Below are 23,629 nucleotides of genomic sequence, written 5' to 3'. Positions count from 1 at the left end.
CCTCTAACTCTTGGGCTTACGCGATTCTCTTGCCTCAGCCTCCCGAGCAGCTGGGACTTACAGGCGCCCGCCACAACACCCGGCTATTTTTTTTTGTTGCAGTTTGGCCGGGGCTGGGTTTGAACCCGCCACCCTTGGTATATGGGGCCGGCGCCCCACTCACTGAGCCACAGGTGCCGCCACCATAGTTTCTTTTTTAAACTATAGTCCTGCCCTGCAATGGTCTGAGGGACAGTGAACTGGCCCCCTGTTTAAAAAGTTTGAGGACCTCTGTTAAGGCCTGTAGAGACCGACCTTCACATTGAAGAAGCGTATCTGTGCTCTTATACTATGTTTTCATGGGGAAAAGTGCCAATGTAATTATAATGTAATTGTAAGAGAGTCTTTCTCTTTAAATACTGTAGTTAATTCAGAAGTGTTGGAGGTTTAATTGAGAAGAGCTTGTCTACATTTTTGCATTTTCCTTAGGGACACCAAAACTAGTATCTTTTCTCTGGGTTGCCTTTTAAGTTTATACTAATGTCTTATTTAGGGTCTCCAAATAGGTTGTTATACTTTTCATGCTATGCATTTTACTCAAAGTAGGCTATGCTCCTGAGTAGCACTTCTCTCCCCAGAGTTGGTTAACCTTTCATATCACCAACCTCTCTACCTACTAGTAATATCTAATATATACTGCTTAGAGATACTGACCACGTGATACTGGGATGATGATAGATTCCTCTCTTTCTCTCTCTCTGTTGTTAGAGGGATTCTTCAAGAGCAGGGAACATGTTTTTTGTTTCCCTAGGATCTGCCCAAGTGCCTGGCATACAGTAGGTGTTTGTTAAAACAGGTGCAATTGGGTTGATACTGCAAGGGTTTTAGAAGACATTGGACTAGTGTGGTTGTGTGACTTGAAAGGAGGTACATACTGCCTTTTCAAGGATACAACTCAATGATTGCTCAAGTGGTCTGCCCACTTATTTTAGGATTTAAAAAGTAAAGTGTTTCGTTTAGCAAATCTAGTCTTTCACAATCTGATGTTTTCCAATTCTGTTATTCTCCTTCAGTTCCATATTTGGGGGCTGTTCCCTGTTGGAAGACTGAGAAGTTGCTGGGAAGTCCTTCCCTCCCAACCCACAGGTTTTGCAAAAGGACTTTGCGTATGTAGGCATTGCCCAGTTGTGTTACGACTTGTTTACAGCCGTTGGATTTTAAGGGATGAGGTAATCTTAGCTCAGCTTAGTGCAATACACAATAGTTTTGTTTATTGAGGAAATTGTTGTCTCTTAAAGTTTTTAAGATGTTAAGGGATGTCACGAATTGCAATCAAGTGGGTATCCTCTTATATAAGTGCATCTGACAAGCCAGTTTCACAACCACATCTCATCAGTCACAGTTGGATGGTGAGGTTTATTGTTTCACCTTTTTTTTTTTTTTTTTAAAGTTGGGAAAGGATAACTTTATATAGAAGCCAGATGGTTTCAGAAGCCAAGAAATGGCACAAAGGCGTGGATATTTGGAAATTTAGACATAATACACTGTTCCTCTTTTTACTTGTGATCTGTGAGGCAGACAGTTGTGAATTGAGCAACTTGTTTATAATATTCAAGATGTAATGAAATGCAAGTGTCCTGACCACCTGGCGGGTATAGATCTTTGGGGTCATCTTAGAGGCTGATGAGGCTGCCCCAGGCAGTACGGTCTCCACCGGCCGGGCCTCTGAGCTGGACCGGGTGCTTGTGCGCATGCTCGGGGTGCCCTGCCGGTTCCTCAACCAGTTGTTAAATCACTTTGGATGTGTTGACAGCCTCAACACATCAAACTTTAGAAGTTAAAATTCAAAAAAGCTAAGGAAATGATCTCCTAGTGAGACACTGCTGCCTAAAGTATAAAAGCATTAAAGACATAGATTCTATGTTATAAACAACTCGTAATTTTCATAGTTTTCAGTTTTAGCTCCAACAGCCTCTATGATAGATCTTAAATATGTTTATCACAGCTGGAAAAATGTTGTATTGTCATCCTTGTTTATAGTAATATGCCACCTACTCTGGTAGCGTCTTACAGCAGTAGGTCTGGTTTTTTGTTTGTTTTATACTTTTTAATGGGGGACATAAGGGAGATCAGGGCTGAGGAATATAAATGATACCTAAAAATTGAAACAGGAAAAAAAAAATTTCAGCCAGTACTCTTTCCAGGTCATAGCTAGACGTCAGTTGGCAACCTCCAGTCTGTGGTTTATTGAATAATACTTAATACTTAGCAGAGCCCTCAACGAAGGTCTTTTTACAGACTTTTCTGACTGTTTTACAAGTATAACTAAAACTCATTCAGATGAGGACAGGGACCTTTCTTTCCTTAATTTTTATAAGCAAAGCAAACTTTGGCCGTTGGATGCTGTGAATTAGAGAATAGAAGAATTGCAACCAGGGGGAGACCCTCCATGAGCCCAGAGAGCTTGTGTGGGATTTGGCTTTGGGCAGTCTGGGCTTGCAGTCCACAGAGCTCATATTTAGTGACTGTGATTTGGGACAAATTATGTAGTCTACCTGAACTTTGGGATGTTTGGGAATCTTTGTGAGGTCTTTGGCCCAATATGATAGCCTCCATATATACATAATTTTTTTCTTCCTCTTACTCTCCAAACTTGAGATCGTCTCTGCATTGATTTTTTTGATAGCTTTGATTTTGCCCTGAGACCCTGTACATGATTGGTTGCCATTTGCTAACATAATTTGAAAATTACATATTCATTTTATTAATATCATAGGCCACGTGTAATGGTTAGCAGTTTTTATTACTTTATCAGTTTCTTTGCCATTCCATGGAGTACATCCAGGAGGATCTTGTTTCATTACATTGAAAATCTGAAGCTTAGTTCCTGGCATTTCAAAAATTTGAGTTGGATCTGTCAGCACTTAAGAATAACAGTGCTGTGTTTGAATCTGTTAGTAAATTTCTGAGAAACAAATAGACATGTTGATGGTGGGCATGGTGATCTTTGGACCCCTAGGATTGGCCCCCTATGAGTCCTTGCTGGGGCTGTAACTTACTAGAGGTCAGGACCCAACTTCCATTTGAGTTGGTTAGTGTGGGGTATCAGTGAGGATTCGGGGCTCCAGCTCCCCATTGAGTTTTCCTTGTCAACTTCCAGTAGAGTGCTCTGCTCCCCAATACCCCGCTGGCCACCCCTTCATCTGATCCCCATTTGCCCTCTGATTATCTTCTCAGTAGCTCAGCTGTAGGCCTTTTTCCACGACTGGCTTAGAACATGTTTGTGTCTGCCCAGGGTCACTCCAGAGATGCCTCTGTGGGCTGGGCCCCCAGGAGGCAGATAGGAGCATGCAAGAGCTTCTGTGCCCTGGTGTTCAGATCTGGATCAGGGCTGGCAGCAGGACTTAATCACCAGGGACTCCCCTCTCCTCTACCCTGGGGTAGCCCGATCCCTTAGCCTGGAGTTGCAGCCTCCTTGGATTTTGGAGCAGCTATCAGTTACCTATAGCCACTTTGAACTTTACCTTAAAGCAGTGTCAGATGGTAGCTATTGAGAGTACTTTAAAAAATTGTTTTAATTATGGTGAGGTACACATAGCATGGAGTATGTTGTTTTTTAAGGACACAGCTCAGGGGCGGCGAGGACCTTCACAGTGCTGTGCACCCATCACCACCATCCATCTAGGGACTTTTTCATCTTCCCCAGCTGAAACTCCATCTCCATTAAACAAGGATTCTTTGCGCAGCTCCTGGCAACCACCTTTCCACTTCCTATGACTTGACTACTCTAGATGTCTCTCCTAAGTAGAATCAAACAGTATTTGCCCTTTTGTGATTGCCTTATTTATTTTCCTTAGCATAATGTCCTCGAGGTTTATTTGTGTTGTAACATGTGTCAGTTTCCTTCATTTTTAAGGCTGAGTAATATCTCCAGTCATAACGTGTGTATAGCATATTTGTGTAGTGTGCTATCCATTACCACATGGTGTTGCAATGCTTGTCCGTTTATCTGTTGATGGACGCTTGGGTTGCTTCCATCCTTTGGCTACTGTGAGTAATGCTGCTGTGAACATGAGTGTACTGATATCTCTCCATAGTCCTTGATTTCAGTTCTTTTGGGTATATACCCAGAAGTGGAATTGCTAGATCATATGGTAGTTCTATTTTTAATTTTTTGAGGAACTACCATCCTGTTTTCCCTATAGGCTGCATGAGGGCTCTGATTTCTCTGCATCCTTGCCAGTGTTTATTTTCTGGTTATTTTAAAAAACTGTTTGAATAGTAGCAGCCAACCTAGTGGATATGAGGTGGTAGCTCATGGTGGTTTTGACTTAGGGAACTTTTGAGTTTTAGCAAATACCAATGAAGTATTTCAACTTTTTACAGGCATAGACTGAGTTAAAACTTAAAGGTTGGGGTGGGGTGGGGGAGAACAGAAGAGAGGGACAGCATGTAAATAAGAGCAGCTGATTTCCTACTTGTCTGTCAAACAAAACAAATACCATGTTTTGGTTTCCCTGGGTGGGGGAATCACCACACTCCAGTAGGCAAGCGAGTGCAGTGTCCTCCTGTACTTAAGGGGACACAAGTGTAGACTGGGTCCTGTGGCACTGAGGGGTTGAGCCTGCACCTAAGTGAGTTTTAAAGGGCTAGGATAGAGAGGAGAGATGTTTTGACAGAAGGAGCTGCTGGGAAGTATGTGTACCAGGTTGTCTTAGAGCTTAGAAACCTCAAGTGTTTTTGAGTTTTGTCCTTGGAGGAGGAACAGCAGGAGCTGAGACTGGGGTTGTTGGCACAGGTCAGATCACAAAGGGTCTTACAAGTGATTGTAATGAGGTTGGACTTTATCTAGAGCCTCTGAAGGACTTAAAAACAGGAGAATGTGCGCTGGCAGGTTTGTGGCTTAGAAAGTTAACAGGGTCAGGGGTGCATTATGGAGGGTGAGATAGGCCCCCCCGCCCCACCAAGTGCTGTGTGGTACAAGGGAAGAGTGGTGGCTATGGAAGCCAGGACTTGGCATGGATGTCACAGCATCCCACAGTTGTTACTATATAATAGTTGGGACAATGATGGTTAGTTCTCACTTTTTTTTTTTGAGACAGAGTCTTACTCTGTAGCCCTAGGTAGAGCACTGTGGCATTGTAGCTCACAGCAACCTCAAATTCTTGAGCTCAAGCGACCTTCCTTTCTCAGTCTCTACAGTATTGGGACTTCAAGTGCCCACCCCAATGCCTGGCTAATTTTTGTATTTTTAGTAGTAAAGGGTTTTTACTCTTGCTCAGGCTGGCCTCTAGCTCCTGAGCTCAAGCAGTCTACCTGTCTTGGCCTCCCAGCGTGAGGATTATGAGCCACCATGCCCTAGGGCCTGAAAGTTAGTTATTAAAAGTTTCCAGCTATAGAGCTGTCTTTCCTCTGCCTTCAGATTTTGCCTTTGCCGTCTCTAGCCTCCTGTGGAAGGCAGAAGTCACTTATCTCTTAGCTGGAAGAAGAACCCCTCATGACGGTTGACCTGTTGGTGGTGTGCCTCGAGTACCTGTGAAAATGGGATACCTGGTGCCACTTAGCTGGAGGCTTTGGCTCACAGAGTGTCTTGTGCTTTGGGATGGAGGCTGATGGTAAGGGAGCGTGGGTCCCAGGGGCTGAAGGCCTCTGCATGGCTGTGTAGTCTTTAAGGAAAGACACAATTACTTCGCAGGATGCTCTCTGCTGATCTGAACCTGGGGTGTCATTGTGCTGGTAGAGTGCAAGGTTTTGGATTAAGGATCCCAGCCCTGGCCCAAGTTCATAGTGACCAGTAGTGTAGTTTTCTCGCTGTCTCTGTCCTTTGCTTATGACACAGATGGTTACTTAGGGGTGTGTTATTACTTCACGTATGTAACTTGTGCAGCATTGCACAGATGGGAATGCTGTTATAACCCTTTTCTTGGGGGTCGACACTAACTTCTGTTGTGTGTGCTGCATGCTTTCTAGAAACATCTGTGGCAGCATGAGACTGGAGCTCTCATTTCCACCCTGCCATTAGCTAGTGGGAGAATTTTGGGAATGTGACCTAATCTCTCTAGAGCTTGGTTTTTGCATCTGTAAAATGGCATCACAGATGTATATGCCTTAGGAACAGTTGGTGAAGGATCTGTGACTTATGAGCCCGTAGGTGGGATTCAGAGACCTTCTGAAATTGCATGCAAACTCTTTTATAAGTGTATTGTTTTGGAGAAAGGGCCTAGAAGCTGTGTTTGATCTCAGGGGCTTCCTCTTAGCTCCCCAAGCTTCCACTCATCAGCATCTGCACATAGACAGCCCCTCGGGTAGCCTGATGTTTCTTCTGTCTCTGTGAGGTGGGTGACGGCTTTGGCTGCCCAGATGTTAACATGTAATAAACGGAAGCTCAGTGTTAGCAAAATCTGTAAAAATCAATGTTACTGAAATTAAATCACTCAATCTTAAAAGCACCATGAAATCGTGGCTTTTACATTTTCATTGCGCAGTTTTCCCTCTCTAGGTATCTTACAGGGCTTTGAGGGGTAGTTTTTTTTGTGTCCTTTTCAGGGAGAAGCAGCTTTGGACAACTGTAGGAGATTTTTAAATACCACAGTTGAGGATCCCAGGGTTTGTCTTAGGTTGATTAATGAGAAAGTATTAACCTACAGTATTAGAATGTATTTACGGCAGGCAGAGACCTTGTGGAGTTTAAAGATGACTGAGAAGGCACATTAGGGTCTTTCCTCCTTTGCTGGCATCCTGGATGGATATCAGTTACCACGTTATGTGGCTCTTTGACGATGCTCCAGTGGAGAGCAGTGTTGACCCTGAGCGGACTCTTTCCTAGAGAGTGATGCCAGCGTTCCACCAGTGGTATGGGTGAGGTTGGGGGACCACTTCTCACCCACCGTGACCTCCGGGCTGTGGGTAGAGGAGGGGTCCCTGCGTCAGCATGGCCCTCGGAACAGAATTCCAAAATGTTGGTTTCCTTGGATGTGTGTTTGAGGGTCAAAGAGATGGAGCAGGAGAGGAATGAACTTGGAAGATTTATGATCATTTTGATGATGATTATTTAAAAAAATGCATGCTCGGGCGGCGCCTGTGGCTCAGTGAGTAGGGCGCCGGCCCCATATGCCGAGGGTGGTGGGTTCAAACCCAGCCCCGGCCAAACTGCAACAACAAAAAAAAAATAGCCGGGCGTTGTGGCGGGCGCCTGTAGTCCCAGCTGCTTGGGAGGCTGAGGCAAGAGAATCGCGTAAGCCCAAGAGTTAGAGGTTGCTGTGAGCCGTGTGACGCCACGGCATTCTACCCGAGGGTGGTACAGTGAGACTCTGTCTCTACAAAAAAACAAAAAAAAAATGCATGCTCATGGTAAAGCATTTAAAGAGAAGAACACCAAGCCCCCTCCCACTTTTCTCCTCCCACTCTTCCTCCTCCAATCCTACTTCTCAAAGGTAAGCTTTGCAGGTGCCCCTTACGCATAGCGGACTTGTTCCTGCTTTAGTTGTTTTTTAAACACAGATTTGCAATTTTCAGTTCTTCAATTTAATGTATCTTGGCTATCTTCCTATAGCAGAATGATCTTTGTTTTTAAAGTGATTTTGAGTGTACAAGTGATATTATCAATGTATGCTTTTTGTAGAAGTTAGAATGATACAGGGTCATAAGGTGGAAGATGACCACTCACCCTCTCCTCCCCAGAGGGAGCTGTTGGCTGGTCAGCGGGTCTCTTCCCGGGTTTTTTTTCACACGTTTATGCATACCTGGATCACACAGGGAGGGAAATGGGTGGGTCGGAGAGAAGCAAGCTACAGAGCAAGAAGAATAGTTAAAAAACAAAACAAAACATAAGGATCCTTGTCCACGGAAGTGTGTTCACCTCTTTAAACCTTTCCTTTTAGAACAGGCTTTGGTTGACAGCAAGGTTGCCAGGATAGTACAGAGAGTTCCCAAGTGCCTCTTACCAGTTTCCCTCTTGCTAGTATCCTACCTCACCATGGTTTGCCACAATTAAGGAGCCAGCGTTAGTTCATGACTCGTAATGAGCTAAACTCAACACTTCCTTGAGATTTCACCCATCTTTGCTGGGTGTTCCTCTCCTGGCCCAGGATCCCACGCGGGGCCCCACATCATGTTGAGTCATCCCGTCTCCTTTGCTCCTCTGGTCTGTGACGGCATCTCAGACTTCTCTTTTTCTTTGTCCTTAGTGACCTCAACAGTTTCATACAGACTCTCCCTTAATTTGAGTCTTTCTGGTGGTTTTCTTGTGGTTAGACTAAGACTGTGGGTTTGGGAGAGGAAGACGCGGATCTGCAGTGTCCTCTCACCCCTGGCATCAAGCGTTGATCCCGCTGGCCTGACTCAGCACCGCGGATGTTAACTGTGTCACCTGGCTGAGGCTGCGGGCGTGCTGGGCTTCTCGCCTATAAAAAGTCAATTATACATTGATATTCTTTGTTCTTTTTAATCGCTCTGTATTGATAACTGCAGGGGGATCTTACCGTATCTTTAAAAGATAGACGTTTTTACCAGCTTTTGACATTATACTTTAGATTCTAGAGAATACTGCCATGGGTATCTGTCTGCCCTGCTCAGGAGAGGATTACATGTCTATAACAGGAGCTGCTGGCTCAAGGCCACAGGCGCTGGAGATTCTGGGTGGGTGCCGTCCTCCAGAATGGTGTGCACACCTGCTCCTGCCACAGGTTGCAAGCTCCTCATCCTCACTCACGCTGGTGTTGTTAGATTGGTAATAGTTTTGTGGCTCTAATAAGTTAAAAATGTTCTGGTTTTACCTATCCCTAATTTTGAGAGGTGATGTTTTTACCATGCCCTGGAAACCTTAATGTAAGATGGTTGTAAGAACAGGGCTCTCTGGTAATATTTGGGAAACATCCGTTTAGTACCAAGCTTTGGTTAAAAACATAAACAAAATAGGAATCTCCCCCTCAGAGAATCAAAGCCTTTTATCTAAAAGCTCTCCTTCCCACAACACTCACCTGAGATAATTGTTCTCAGTCACAGGCCCAGCATCTAGGAATGGAGTTAGTCCAAGTCTGTTGTTTACCATCTAATGTGAAGGAAGCCTGCTGGAAGGTCTGGGGCACTGTGGAGGGTGTGGGGAAGGGAGAGGTCACCCGTGCCCCGGGGGTCGGGGGTTGGGAGAGGTAGGCTTGGATGGGATGCGTGAGTATGGAGCAGGTGAGGGCCTGTGTCCTTACTCTCTAGGGTCCTTGTACATTTTGCCAATGCTTGTCCCATGTTCCTTTTCTCCACGTGTCCTTTGCCTGAGGTATCAAGGCATGAAGGGGCTGTGGAGCATGTTGCTGGGGAGAGCAGTCACCCTCCCTCCCCCAACCCCTCCGCCCCCCGCCCCCAGCCTTGTGCCTCACTCACCCCACATGAACACCCTTTTCTTACTGTCCTCTGACTTGCCATCCAGCAACTCTGGACTTCCATGCTGTGGCCAGGAGCCTCATTAACCTCAGAGGCTGCGTCCTGGGTGGGGAGAAATCAGCAGGCATAGGGTGGTGTTGGCCCTGGGCGGCTGATCACTGACATGCCTGTGAGTGGTAGCTACCACCTCCATGGTGGTGGTGGTGGGGCAGAATTTACCCCCTACTGTGGGGATTTGAGACTTTTTTTCTTTTCTTTGCATTTCAGAGCTTTGTTCTGCAGTAGGCTTCTGGGAAGACTGGTCCATGTAGCTGCTGAGTATGGCTGCTGTCTGGCAATGTCCCCACGGACGGGCTCAGCAGTGTCCCGGGCTTGCTGCTTCCCCAGTGCACTCCAGGAGGCCTGCCTCCACCTCCCAGGGATTTGTTTGTTCCCTGACAGAATGAACTCTTGTTTTCTATGTTTGCCTACTGTCCAGGGTAGAATTCTTCAAGGCTGAGCTTGCATTGTCCTCAGGAATGGGGGAAATTTTTGACTTTCTCCCAGTGCCTGAGAAGGGCAGCCCAAGTAGCACCTGCCTCATTTATGCTTCCCATTTAGAAAAGTGTCCTTTATCCGTGGTACTGAGGAACATTTGTGTTTATCTCTTTGCACTTAACTGACATACTCTTATGTCTCAGGGTTTGTTTTTTTAGAATGATTGTTCTTGTCTTGTCTATGCCACCGACTCTTAAGCAAATCAACACAGTCTGTGCTGGGGCTTAATGGAACATGGAAACAAAATTGGAGAGCTATTATTAAAGGGGGGAGGTGGCTCCTCAGAGACCCTGCTGCACACGTTTTTTCACATGTGCCCGTCCCATGGCAGGCTTTTCCGTCTTCCGCAGGGCTCCCCCAAGTGAGTGTGCCTGCACCCTTTACCAATGAGGAGGAGCTGTGGGAGGCCTAGGGACCCCCAGTTGCACCACTGTGTGGTTTAATGAGCATCCAGCACCTTCCTGGGGCAGTATGGTTGTGGCAGCCGGGCTTTTCCCATTTCCACAGCGCTCTTGGCCCAGCACCCCTGAGCCCATGTGACTGGAAGGCCTGGGCGGGAGGGGGTTAACCAGACTTGGGGTGCCCTTGGCCTCTCACATGGCACTGAGTGTTTACAAAGGCAGAGGTTGTTCATGCTTGTCAGAGTTCTCCAGGTGCTTGAGAATGATACTCTCAACCAAAACTTTTTTTTTTTTTTTTTTTGAGAAAGAATCTCACTTTGTTGCCCTGGCTAGAGTGCTATGGTGTTATAGCTCACAGCAACCTCAAACTCTTGGGTTAAGCAATCCTCTTGCCTCAGCCTCCCAAGTAGCTGGGACTACAGGTACCTGACCTAGTACCCAGCTGGTTTTTCTAATTTTAGTAGAGATGGGGTCTCACTCTTGCTCAGGCTGGTCTTGAACTCCTGAGCGCAAGCAGTCCACCTGCCTCAGCCTCCCAGAGTGGTAGTTTACAGGCATGAGCCACTGCACTGGGCCTCACCCAAAACTTGTAAAGAAAAAAAAATGTAGTTGGTGATTTCCATGAAAAACATTTAGATTTCTGGGTGGGATAGAAACTCTCTTAACATTAGGGACTCTTTGGATGATCAACATCTAGTAAAGAACAGGTATGCTGAGGCCTAGGAGGCTGACTTCCTGTGACTTGCAGAGGAAGGTTGGGACTGTGACTAAGAGGTCCGGGGAGGAAAGCTGTTGGTTGAATGTTGCCGTGAAGATGGGAATGTGATTCAGAAAAAAAAAGAAACAGGTAGGGCAGTAAGTAATGAGAGGCAGTTGCCTGATGACGTGGAAACCCCATGCTCAAAATTTGTGGGATCTGCCTTTATCCTTCAAGGAGAACATTTTATGAGAAGGGGGAGTTCTTGTAGTTGGGTTAGGCTGGGTTTTCTGTCCTGATCCGCCCCCTCACAGGTGGTGAACAAAAACAACAGTTTGACATTCTGCTGTGTAACTAACTTGTGGACCACATGTTTTCAGTGCACTATAAGGCCTGAAACAGTAGCATTTTCCTTGCTAACTCAGTGTTTTCTCCCTTTACATATGGATTATGAGATATAAACTCCATAAAGCTTCTTTTTCTGAGAGCAGGGATTTTTTTTTTTTGAGGCAGAATCTTGCTCTGTCATCCTGGCTAGAGAGCAGTGGCGGCATCATGGCTCGCTGCAACCTCAAACTCCTGGGCTCAACTGATCCTCCTGCCTCAGCTTTCTTAGTAGCTGGGATTACAGGTGTGTACCATCACATTTGGTTAGCTTTTTTCTAATTTTTTTTTTTTGGAAACGGGGTCTTGCTCAGACTGGCCTCAAATTCCTGACCTCAAGTAATCCTCCCACCTTGGCCTCCCAGAGTTTTAGGATTACAGGTATGAGCCCCTGCACACACTGGCCTGAAAGCTTTTTATAGGCTTTCTTTGAGTGCTCAGAGGATCGGAATTGACAGAGGTGCCTGCCATTGTAGCTTTTAAAAGAGGTGCCCACATGGGTCTGATGGCTCTTGGTGTCCACAGTGACAGTGTGTGAGAAAGCCCCTTTTCCAGTCACACCCACCTGGCTGTAGCATCCTTATCAGCCTTGAAAGATACCTCCAAAGAGGAATTTTCTACCCCAGAATTAGATGAGATGAGGTCAGTTTAAGCCCCAGCTCTGACAGGTGTGGTGGCTCAGGCCTGTAAGCAAGTGCCGAAGCAGGTGGACACCTTGAGCTCAGGAGTTCGAAAACAGCCTGAGCAAGAGTAAACCCCAGCTCTGCCCACTAACAACTGAATGATCTCAGGTAGAGCATTCAGTTATTTTTGACCTTCAGTTTCCTTAGCTTTGAAACAGGGCAAATACTACCCCCAAAGTCTTATCAATAGTCCATCAAATCAGGCTTCTATAATCTCTGAAATGTGCAGCCCCACGGAAATCTTTATTACCTCTTTGGGAGTCCAGTCTGATTGCAAATAAAACCTACTGTATCGTTTTATATGGAACTCATCCTTTAACTTGTTTTGGTCCAAGTTCTTTGCCTCCTTCCCCTGATAGGGTCACATAGAGCCAGGCCAGCCCTCACATGCTTGTTTTCTGGAGCTGTTACCCATGAGGTGGGATTACTCATCCCTGTTCCCACTTGGATGTTCTTTCACTGGTTGTTTTCTCTTTCTCTCTCTCTCTCTCTCTCTCTCTCTCTTCTCTTCAGACAGAGTCTCACTCTGCCATTCTGGGTAGAGAGAGTGCTGAGTGTCAAAGCTCACAGCAACCTCAAACTCTTGGGCTCAAGTGAGCTGCCTGCCTCAGTTTCCTGAGTAGCTGGACCTATAGGCACCCACCACAAGGCCTCACTACAAGGCCCAGCTAGTTTTTCTATATTGAGTAGAGACAGGGTCTTGCCCTTGCTCCGGATGGTCTAGATCTCCTGAGCTCAGGCAGTCTGCCCAACTTGGGTTCCCTGAGTACTAGGATTACAGGCATGAGCCACTGCTCCTGGACAGTCTTCTGTCTTTTAAAGTGAGGAGGCAGAAACTCAGGCTTTTGGGACCTCTGCTCTGGCCCCTTACTCTAATAAGTCTCCCCTGGGTACAGTCTAAGACTGCCTGACTTTTTTTTTTTTTTTTTTTTGGCAGCCACAACATCACTCATCACATACAGAAATTATATCCAATTAAATCTCCTAAGTCTTTTTTACACCTCCTACATTTGTGCATTTCTTTTTTTGCACCCAAGTGTCCAAATAGCATTTATTTCCTTTTTATTGCAATTCCAATCTGTTGATCTTTTTAGCTCTTGTCTCTGTCATCCCCTGTATTTGCCATCTCTCCTGGAAACTTGTCATTCTTGAATTAGATAAACATTTTATCTGTGCCATCATTCGAGTAATTGATACAAACAGTTGAAACATGCAGGACTCGGAGCCTGGTGGCCTTCCTCTAGACACCCTCCTCGGGCTATTCGTTCATCAGCACTTTGGGGCTGAATCGCACATGTGCCAAGTTATTCACATGTGCTTCATATTTCTTCACCTTGTCAACAAGGGCATGATGAGATTTTAGCAAGAGACTGTAGATAAAGTGTGTGTTCCTACAATCTACTAATTAAAAAAAAAAAATCCTTATGCCAAGAAAAACCTCCCCATCCCAAGGTATTGTGTTGGTTGGTGCCTGGTGCCCCGTGGCCTCACTCTGCAGCGCCACTGTTCTGCTTATGCTTTTGGTTGTTCCCACTCCTGAAGGGCAGGTAAGAGAATGCTGCTGCCGAGGGGGCTGGAGCCCTGGGCTGTGATTGGCTGTTATCTGGAGCAAAGCAGAACTGAGCTCCTTGGGAGAATGGTGGGTAGGTGATTCTTTCTGGACAACTAAGACCTGGGAAGGTGCTGGGAGTGGCCTCCGCAGGCCGCTGTCTTGGTTGTGAGTGGAGAAACATTAAATGCCCAGAGGACCTGGTCTTGGTGACAATTGCAGCATGCCTCGGTGAAGAAGTCAGCCATATGGATTGTTCTCCAGATACTCAGATGAGCATAAAGGGGAAAAAATACTCTTCCTCTGCGGGGAGAAGTGAATCTGGAGGTGTTAGAGCAGAATAGTAAATGCAGAAGTTGTAGAAGATATAAAGGCCTCAGCGAGAGTGGGAGAGAGCCCTGAAGGGAAGGAAAGGGGGTCGGGGTCGGGGTGGCCTGGGGGCAGGTTGGAGCTGTGATCTACCCTTGTGTTCCCTCCTCCAGTCTTTAAAAGGCCACAGCTGTGTACAGTGTACAGCTGTGCCTGGCCTTAAGAAAACAACCCGTGAACATCTGAAGTTAGAAAATGGATGAAATGGGGTAAGAATTGTGCCCTTGAATTATATCAGATAGTGAGGTGCTGCCACACGTTCGTTGGTGTAGATGGTTTCTTGTGGCGTTTGGCTTCAGCCCCGTCCATACAGAGGTGCGTGCAGGTACCCTCTGCCCCACTGCTTCTGCCTGCCTGTAAGGCTGTGTGCCCAGTACCCATTTCCCTGGGAAGTCAATGCCCTCTACTTGCGCCCTGACCTCTCTGGCTGTGCTGGAGGCAGGCCCATAGCCACATCTGCTAGGGTGGCATTTTTTAAAAGCCTGGCCCATGTACTCTGTCTATGGCAGAGGTGAGGCCCAACCTGCTTCCCTTCCAGCTGGGTTCTCCTTGGTTCTCTCTCAGCAGTGCAGGGGCAGTCTGGCCGCCTTCAGCTGCCGGCTCATACTTGGGTGGCCCATGTGAGGGAGGGACAGAGTAAAATGCAGCAAAAGTTTTCCCCTATACTTAAAAAAAAAATTGTAGAAATACAAGTAACATAAAATTCACTATCTTAACCATTTTTTAGTGTACAGTTCACATTAAGTACAAGCTTTATACATTCACATTGTTGATCATTCTCTAGAACTCTTTACCTTGCAAAACTGAAACTCAGCCCGCGTTAAACAATAACTTCCCTTTCCACCTCCCCACAGTCCCTGGCAGTCACTTTCTGTCCCTATGAACTTGACTGTCCCAATACCTCATATCAGTGGAATCATACACAGCATTTGTTCTTTCGTGACTCCCCCATTTCACTTAGCATAATGTCTTCGAGGTTCATCTATATTGTAGCATGTGCTAGGATTTCCTTCCTGTGGGTGAGCTAGAGTGATGTAGTGACTGACCCCTGGCTGTGTGGTGGATCGTTCGTCATGGAACCAAGAGTTAGCTGGACTCTGAGTACTGGCCCAGTGTCCTTTTTCTCTAGCAAAGCCCCCGAATTAAATAGAAAACCTCAGAATTTCAAGAGGCCCATATTTTAATGCACATTTATGAAGAATCACACCCCACAGGTGAATAGGATTTCTACACTATTGTCAGCTAGGTTTAGGTAACTGGCTAACTGAAAAGAGTACAGGTCACTTAAGGAAACTGGAGCATTGCAGGGCAAAGCAAAATACTTTTGAAATGAGGATGTGAACTGTAACTGGAATGATGTAATGCGTTCTACAAAATGAAGCCAGTGAGGGGACAGGGGACAGGGAGCCGGCTTTTATTTAGAACAATTGCCTGGTTCTGAGAAGAAACATAAATCACTTGGGGTGGGGGGGAGGAGGGGAGAAGGAGCATATTCGTGCTGGATGTCTCGTGTGTGTGGGGCTGTGCTCCCCCTTGGCTGTACCCCACACCTCCCTGGGGGCCCTACAGCACTGTCTTCTGGCTGCACAATTGCCATTCTAGGTGGTGAGGAGGAGGAGGGTATGTGGCTGGAAGGGGCTTGCTGGGAAGGCCGCACAGTAAGGTGAAGCTCCAGTTTCCAGAGGGTCTCTGGCCTCTGTGTGATACTTGATCAAAAAGCCAACCATCTATCAGAACCATGAATAATTAGAAAGGATTAGAGGCTCTTAGAAGGGCATTTTTAAAATATAGAGATTTAGAATATTTGGCTTTTAGGTATTTTAAGATCAGACAGGCATTTGGAGTGACTGTCAGCCCTGGTGAAGTTGTTTTTATGAAAATCCAGGGAAACTGTTGTTGCCCCTCTGTTAAAGCAAATAAAGTTCTGCACCAGTCTGCTTTGCTGCGGATGCGTACAAGTGGAAGGGGACACTGGGGCTTATGTTTCCTCCAGTGTTTAAATCCTGGTAAAGTTACCACTTTTTTTTTCTTTTTGAGTCAGAACCTCACTTGTTGCCCTCACTAGAGTGCTGTGACATCAGAGCTCACAGCAACCTCAAACTCCTGGGCTTAAGCCATTGACTTGCCTCAGCCTCCCAGGTATCTGGGACTACAGGTACCTACCACAACACCTGGCTATTTTTAGAGATGGAGTCTTGCTCTAGCTCACACTGGTCTCGAACCTGTGAGCTCAGGCGATCCACCCATCTTGACCTCTTGGAGTGCTAGGATTACAGGTGTGAGCCACCACTCCCAGCCTTAAAGTTTCCACTTCTTTACTGGCATAGCAGAATATAAACATCTTACACATCCCTGTTGAGTTCTTAGCTACATTGTAGCACTCTGTGTAATCTTCTGAGCCTTTAGGACTGAGTTTTATGTGGGCCTGGATTTTGTTTATGTGCAGCCTAGAGATGGTCTATCATGGGGCAGTGAAGAACAGTCTGCACATTCAGGTTACACTCAGCTTTTAATTTTGGTCCCCAGCACTACCTGTGTAATGGAACTCCCTCATATTCTTATCAGGGCCTTCCGTTATTGAATGTGTGAGGTGGCTAGGACTGCTGTCTGTGTGAAAGAGAAATGTACACACGCAATGTAAACACATTCATTCTCACTGACACACGAAGATGAAGGGCTTAACATGAATTGTGTCTGTTTACACTTACATGGAAAATCCTGCTATAACAAACTCTGAAGTATCAGTAGTGTTTGTTATCATAACATTGTCTTTTTTCCTCACCTCCTGCTCTCTGATTTTTGGGTTAGTTGCAGTCTGCTGCAGGATGAGGCCTAAAGAAACCCACGTTGCCTCTTTCTTGAGCACAGAGAGTGTGGTCAGACCTCAAAGGTCCGTCTGGTCAGGATGCAGATTTGGCCTGCACAGGAGGATCATGTGGGATTAGGGAGATTCTGTCTCCACCTCATTTTTCTTCTGCCTTGCTCTGTTTTAGGCATAGTTTCTATGGACTTGGGAGTTCTGATGAAGGTCAAATTAAGAAATAACAGGTGCATAGATTTTCCCTACTCCACCCTGCAACATAGTGGATGGGGAGTCAGTAACAGGTGAGGAGGTGAGGGGGTTACAGGATTATTTCCAAGGGCAGTGGGTCTGGCAGGGTGGTGCCCAGACTAGCAGGATCAGCATCTCCTGGGCACATACTGAAACACATTAGGTCCCACAATGTTGTGTTTTAACAAGCCTTTCAAGTGGTTCTGATGCCTGCTGAGAATTTTGAGCACTGTCTACACACAAAGGGAGGCTGACCTCCTAAGCACTTGTCTCAGCCTGCTGTCTAGCACCTGTCCTGTTGTTGCTCATGTTCTTTTAAACCTGCGGCAGGTGCTGCACTCCTGGTTCCCCCCTACCCAGGGCCAGTGCAGTCAGCTCCCGCTGCCTCCCAGGTGTGTGTTCCTTCTTCTGCCTAGGGCAGCTAGCCCCTTGCCCTTCCTGGAAAGACCCTGCCCATCTTTGAGGCCATCCTTGGGGATCTACTCCTGAGGAGCCTTTCTGATCTCCCCACAGATCAGGAGTGGTGAGTCCATCTTTGCATTCTCTGTCCTGCCCATTGCTCCGTTAAAACTTTCATTTCAGGCTGGCATGGTGGCTCACACCTGTAATCCTAGCACTCTGAAAGCCCAAGGTGGATGGATTGCCTGAGCTCAGGAGTTTGAGATCAACCTGAGCAAGAGTGAGACCATGTGTCTACTAAAAATCGAAAAACTAGCCGAGCATTATGTCAGGCATCTGTAGTCCCAGCTACATGGGAAGGTGAAGCAAGAGGATTGCTTGAGCCCAAGAGTTTGAGGTTGCTGTGAGCTATGATGCCATGACACTCTACCCAGGGTGAGAGACTGAGACTCTGTCTCAAAAAAAAAAACAAAAACACAATAAACTTTTATTTCAGTTAGTCACTTGCTGGAGAGGTGGTTGCCCTGTCCTTGTGCAAAATTCAGTTATATATTAATGCTCTTCTCACCTCAAATCATTTTGACTTTCAAAGTGACAGATCTAGAGAGGGTTTTTGTTGTACTGAGTTCTTGGTTACAAAGGATTCATTTTTAGAGACGTAAGAGCTGTTATAGTGCACTGCTGGCTGAGACAAAAATTAGGCTTCTTTTATCAACCCCCACATTTCATTCAATTGAATTTTGCCCTCAGAAGAGGCAATGGTTGGGTTCATTGACGTGTTTTACCTTCCGTATTTGCCTACTGACCTGTAGTAAAAGAGTGCTAATTATGCTTCCCAAAGTCTTTTATTTCAGACTGTGAACTAAGACTATCCCATATGTTTAAAGAGGAGTTGTTCAGAGTTGAAAACATTTTAATTAAAGGATAAGTACTTATGATATTCTTTAATGGAATTGTTGACAGAAGGATAATGAACAATTTTGCTAATCCTTCCCCTCTGTTTTATTACTAATCTTGAGGTTGGAGCAACAAAAATGGATAGATATTTCCATTAATGTTTATTTAATAACATTGACTAAAACTTTTTGCTGTTAGCAGTAACAAAAAAGCAGTTCTCTGATTCTGATGATGGCTTCTGAAGTGTAGGCAAGTAACAACCCATTTTGTAGGTAAGGAAAATGAAGCTTAGCGTTGGGATGTGTCTGCCTGAGGGCATGAGCCAGTAAATGGTACCTCAGGACTCCTGGGAGTCATCCCTCTTTTCTTTTTGTAGAACTCTAATGTAGTGTAATGTAGACCATTTGAGAACTCTAATTAGTATAATGTAGACCATTTGAGATTGGACGACTAAGTTCAAGAACTCATCCTAGAAATGGTTCTACTACATACCTTGCTGAATATCGCTGTGATCACCTTCAGGTGCTCCCCTTGGGAAGCCATGCACCAGCGCTGGCGCCTAGTCCACCTGCCAAAGCAGTTCTGGAACTCTTTTCCTAGAATGGCCACCAGTGCTGTCATTGTATGAGGCCTAACAATTAAGTTCGTGAACAAGTGCTTTGAAGGGTGGACGAGCCACCAGTGTCAGTGCGTGGTTTCACAAGGGGTGTACTTGGAAGGGGACTGTAGTGATACTCGGTGGGAGGTACGTAGCCTTTCTCCTAGGATGAATTCCAGAACTTAATTGTCAGACCTCGGGATAATAATCATGTGATCACATTTCTTGTATAGTTCTTCCAAATACAGTACTTAAATACACAGCTTTGGGGGATTTTCTCAGCCAGAGGCTTTTCATTAGCCCTTCTCACATTAGCAGTCAGTTCTTAGGTATTTATTTTCCAAATGTGTGTCGTTTATATATACCATTCACTTAAGTCTTTAGAGCAGAAATTCTGCTTCTTGATGTTTTCAGAAATACTCAGGAATTTTTTAGGAACAGTGTTTCGTTCAACTGAAAGGCTTTATTAAAAATGATATCTTTGGGGAGGTGAATTCTATCCCTGGTTCCAGGCACGCTCCTACCCCGTCTCCCTCCTCCCTCCTCCCTCTATGCCCCTCCCCGTCCCCCCCCTGCGCTGGCAGGTCACCATCTGTTTTGGTCCTGCTGCTGTTCACTGGCTTGGGGACCAGTGCTGAGGCCCACTGTCCCCACCTTCCTGCTGTGTCCTTTCTCCCCACCTCCTGCTTTCCTTAATTTCCATAAGTTTCTATTATTTACATGCCAGCCTGGGATCTCATATTCTGAAAGTTTTGGGGTAGTTTCTTGGGGGGAAGGGGAAAGTTTTTTGTTTTTGTTTTTGGATCATGCCGATATCTGTTGCTTTGAAGAGGGAGAAATGGTATTTTGCAATTTCATTTTACTCATCAATGTGCAGTTCCAAAGGGCGTGTCTCTCTCCTTCTTGCACTATGTTGAATATTTATTCTCTCATAGCATGAATTATTTCATAGCACAAATGAAACATGTTGTATTTTCTTTCCTGTTTGTGGCTTGTGCCTTTTGAACACTGCTATCATTCGTGGTCCAGCTTGGTTTTCTCTTTTTTTTCTGTTTCTATCACAAAACATCCTGAAGACCAATAGTGTCAGTCACAGAATCCAAAACAGCTGGTTCTAGGATCTTGCCTCACACTTTGTGGCTTGGGCTTGTCTTCTCTTCCGGAGTCAGAGGGTAGTTTCTCTTCCTACTGTGTGTTTTTTTATTCCTTTTCTTCTATAAATAGGGGGAAAGTGTCAAGTATGGAGACGGCTCTTTCATTTGAAGGAGCTGCAGCTTTCAGCTCTGTAGTGTGGCTTCTGTTAGCTGAGTGGTCAGTGCTGGCTGTGGAGGGGCCACTCAGCCACTCTGCAGAGTGAAGCAGATCCCTCCCTAGCCGTCTGTCTGTTTGTCTGCATGTTGATTGCAGTATGGCAGTTCAGCAAGCTCCGATGCTGTGCCTTCATGAGCTTTCACTAGGTACAATGTGATCTTTTGGAAATTATAACAAATAAACTGATGTCTAACATTTTATACAAGTTGAACATCCTTAATCTGAAATCCAAAATGACCCAAAATCCAGTCTATTGCCATAGCATCCTGAATGTGCCCTATCTCATCTGATCTCAGAAGCTAAGCAGGGTCAGGCCTGGCTAGTACTTGGATGGGAGACCCAAATCCAAAGTGCCCTGAAATCTGAAACTCTTGAGTGCCAACATGATGGCACAAGTGGAAAATTCTACACCTGACCTCATGCGACAGGTGGTATTCAACATGCAGGTGTACAGCATACAGTTTATTCAGTGTCCCCAGGGAAAAAAGACCCTTCCACCCCACTTCAGCTTCGATACAACTTTTCCTTGAATGTCCAGATTCCCCCACGCAAACACCCCACAAAGAATAATAAAATGGTTCAGTGTATACAAATTTTGTTTTATGAACAAGAATATTAAAAATTTAACATTACCATTATATGAGGTGTATAGGAAACCTAAGTGAATTTCATGTTTAGCCTCGGGTTCCATTTCTAAGATATCTCCATATGTATGTGCAGGTATTTCAAAATCTGAAAAGCTTCTGATCCCAAACATTTTGAATGAGGCATATCCAACCTATAATATGATCAACACATTTCTTCTATCAAAACTTCTGCTTACTATTTGAGAGAAAATGAATTTACTTAATTTGTAATAGTATAGAAGGAATAAGAGTTTTTGGGTGTAGGAAAAAAGAAATAAGTATCCCCTTACCTCCCAAAAAGTGAAGTACTTAGTGACACTGAGAGTCATTTACCTGAAGCTCGATGAAGATCAAATAGAGAAAAGAGAGGTGGGGGAAGGACGGAGGAGTTAGGGGCACAGTTGGGGGAGCTGTAGAAGCCAAGGTGTTTGGGCAGGTCTGGACATTTGAATTGAGGTGACATTTGAATTGAGACCCACCTGGTGGGAGGATGTACTCCAGGCAGCAGGCTGTGAGGAGGGAAAGAGTATGGCCTGGTGGAACTTGGTAGCTCCTGTAGCATCCTGTCAGCTGGTGCTGGCTCACGGAGGGACGAGGGGAGGCCAGACAAGACAGCAGCTCACACCAGAGTTAGAACAGTGCAGGCACGAAGACTTGGGGAAATCTGTTCATTCTAATGTGTAATGTGATGTATCTGCTGTGTACCAAGGCACGGGGGATATAATTGCCAACTCAATAGAAAAAATTCTTGTCCTCCTGGAGCTGTCGTTGTGTCAGGAGTGATGAGAGTGAGAGTCTGTGAGAAGAAAGGCCAGGGCTGGGTCCTGAGGGAGTGGGTGCGCCCTGGCAGAGAAGTACATGGGATCATAGAGGAACAGTGAGCTGCCCGGGGAGGAATGAGGTGGCTGTGACGTAGCAAAAGCAGCCAAGATTCCCATGGGCTTGGGTGCTGGAGCCCAGAGGACTCATGGCTCTTTGATTTTTGACATGTGCACTTTAGAGAATGGGAGTGTCATTGACCAAGATGTGTAAGCTTGGGAGGTGGATTTTGTTGAGTTATTAAATACCTCAGTAGCAATGTGGGGTAGGCATATGGATAGGTATTCTGTTCTCAAGTTCAGAATTTTCTGGGCCAGGAGTGTGAGAATCATCTGGAGTAGGTGGCACGGGAAGCCACATGTCTGAAGATGACAGAGGAGAGCCTCCAGCACTCAGATGTAGAGGTCAGGTAGAAGAGGGAAGTGGTCAGTTGGTGCTGGCTCAGGGAGGGACTGGGGAAGGCCCTTCATTCACATTAGAATGAATGGATGTCACCAAGTCCTCATGCCTGATCAGGAATCAGGGAAGCCTGGAGGAGGAGGCAGTGCCGGGTGACTCTGGAGAGAGGTCAGGTCCCTGTGAGGACAGGGAGTTCTCATTGGTTTGGGCAGTGTTATAGTGGGCTTTGCTCAGAGTGGTTCCCTGAAATCATGGAGATGGAAGCTCAGTTGGAGGGAGGTGAGGCTGCTGAGATCTGGGGCTGTTGACAAGCCTTGCATCAAGTTTTGCTACACAGGGGCCTGTGTGTTGCGTGTGTGATCTCTTATAAGGAACTTGACGCCTCCAAATCTTTCTCTACCTTCAGAATGGTGATGCTGTCGCCTAGGGGCAAGTATTGTTGGGAGCCTCACAGGAGATAAAACAAATGACCCATCCCAATCTTCCAGCACAGCCTCTGGCATGTTGGGGTTTGCCAAGTACTGTTTTTTTTCTATTCTCTGTCCTAGGGGGTGTCATTTTCTCATCAGTCAAACAAAGGAATTGGACTGAATGAAGTTGCCCTTTTTAGGTTCTCAGGCTTTGCCCACCACCCAGCCCTTGGATCCTTCCTCTTCTTGCTCCCAGCGCTGTCTCCGCCCAGTTTCTTTGTGGCCAGAATGCCCAATGGGGACTTTACTTCTTTCTCTTGTCTACTCCACTTTGTCCTGAGCTTGGCCACCAGAATCCTCCAAAAAGCCTCACTTGGGCTGCTCTGCCTCTGGGGAGTCTTAAGAGGGACCCCATTCCTGAGAGATGAATGCCCATGTGGGGTCCTTAATGACGTGGGCTCTACTAGACTCACTTCCTCTGCTTGTCTCAGCGTCCCTGACATTGGATCTGCTGTCACTTTGATGTGTCTTGTTCTGCCTTGTCCCTGGCCTTTGGAATGTCATACCCAGTTTTAAATCCCACCCACCCTTTGGGAGCCAGTGTATGTACAGAGTTTCCCTCCAGTGCCACCTCCTGTCTGTCCTGCTAAGTTCAGTTCACATCTAAAGTGGACTGGCTGTGTGCATTCCACCAGCGGCATCCTGCCTGGAGTGATGGGTGTGTATCACGGGTCTTCACCCCCTTCACCAGGACCCCCTTGGAGGACAGGACACTGTTTTGCACCTCTCCCAATGTCATAACATGTTAGTACTTCCCAAATGAAGAAATTCCATCAATCAGAAAACTCCAATCTGAGAAACTTTAATAGTACATTTGGGGATTATTAAATCCTAAGAAAGGATTGCAGTGAAGGTTTTTTTTTGGTGTGTGTGTGTGTTTTGATGTGTGTGTGTCTAGTATTAAGAAAAGAAAAATGTCTTCCTGTATTGAGGCCATTTTATCAAAAGGCTTTAAAATTGGCAAATACATTGGCCCACAATTGCTCTTATAGGGATTTATCCTAAGAAAATAGTGTTGGGTGTATAAAATGTTCGCTAGAGTGTTGTTTAGAATGTGCAGAATAGGAGATAACCTTAATGTTCA

At 45.8% G+C, this 23,629-nt stretch overlaps 1 protein-coding gene across 2 annotated transcripts in view; it reads left to right on the top strand.

Annotated features, from left to right (window-relative positions):
* Positions 1–23,629, top strand: part of IGF1R (insulin like growth factor 1 receptor) — a 325,796-nt gene that overhangs the window by 34,758 nt on the left and 267,409 nt on the right. The gene's annotated exons all lie outside the window — the stretch shown is intronic.

The sequence above is a fragment of the Nycticebus coucang genome, chromosome 2 (genome assembly GCF_027406575.1).
Source record: "Nycticebus coucang isolate mNycCou1 chromosome 2, mNycCou1.pri, whole genome shotgun sequence".
Taxonomy (NCBI): domain Eukaryota; kingdom Metazoa; phylum Chordata; class Mammalia; order Primates; family Lorisidae; genus Nycticebus; species Nycticebus coucang.
The sequence above is the reverse complement of the archived record's forward strand: the minus strand, read 5'-3'. Positions and strand labels throughout refer to the sequence as shown.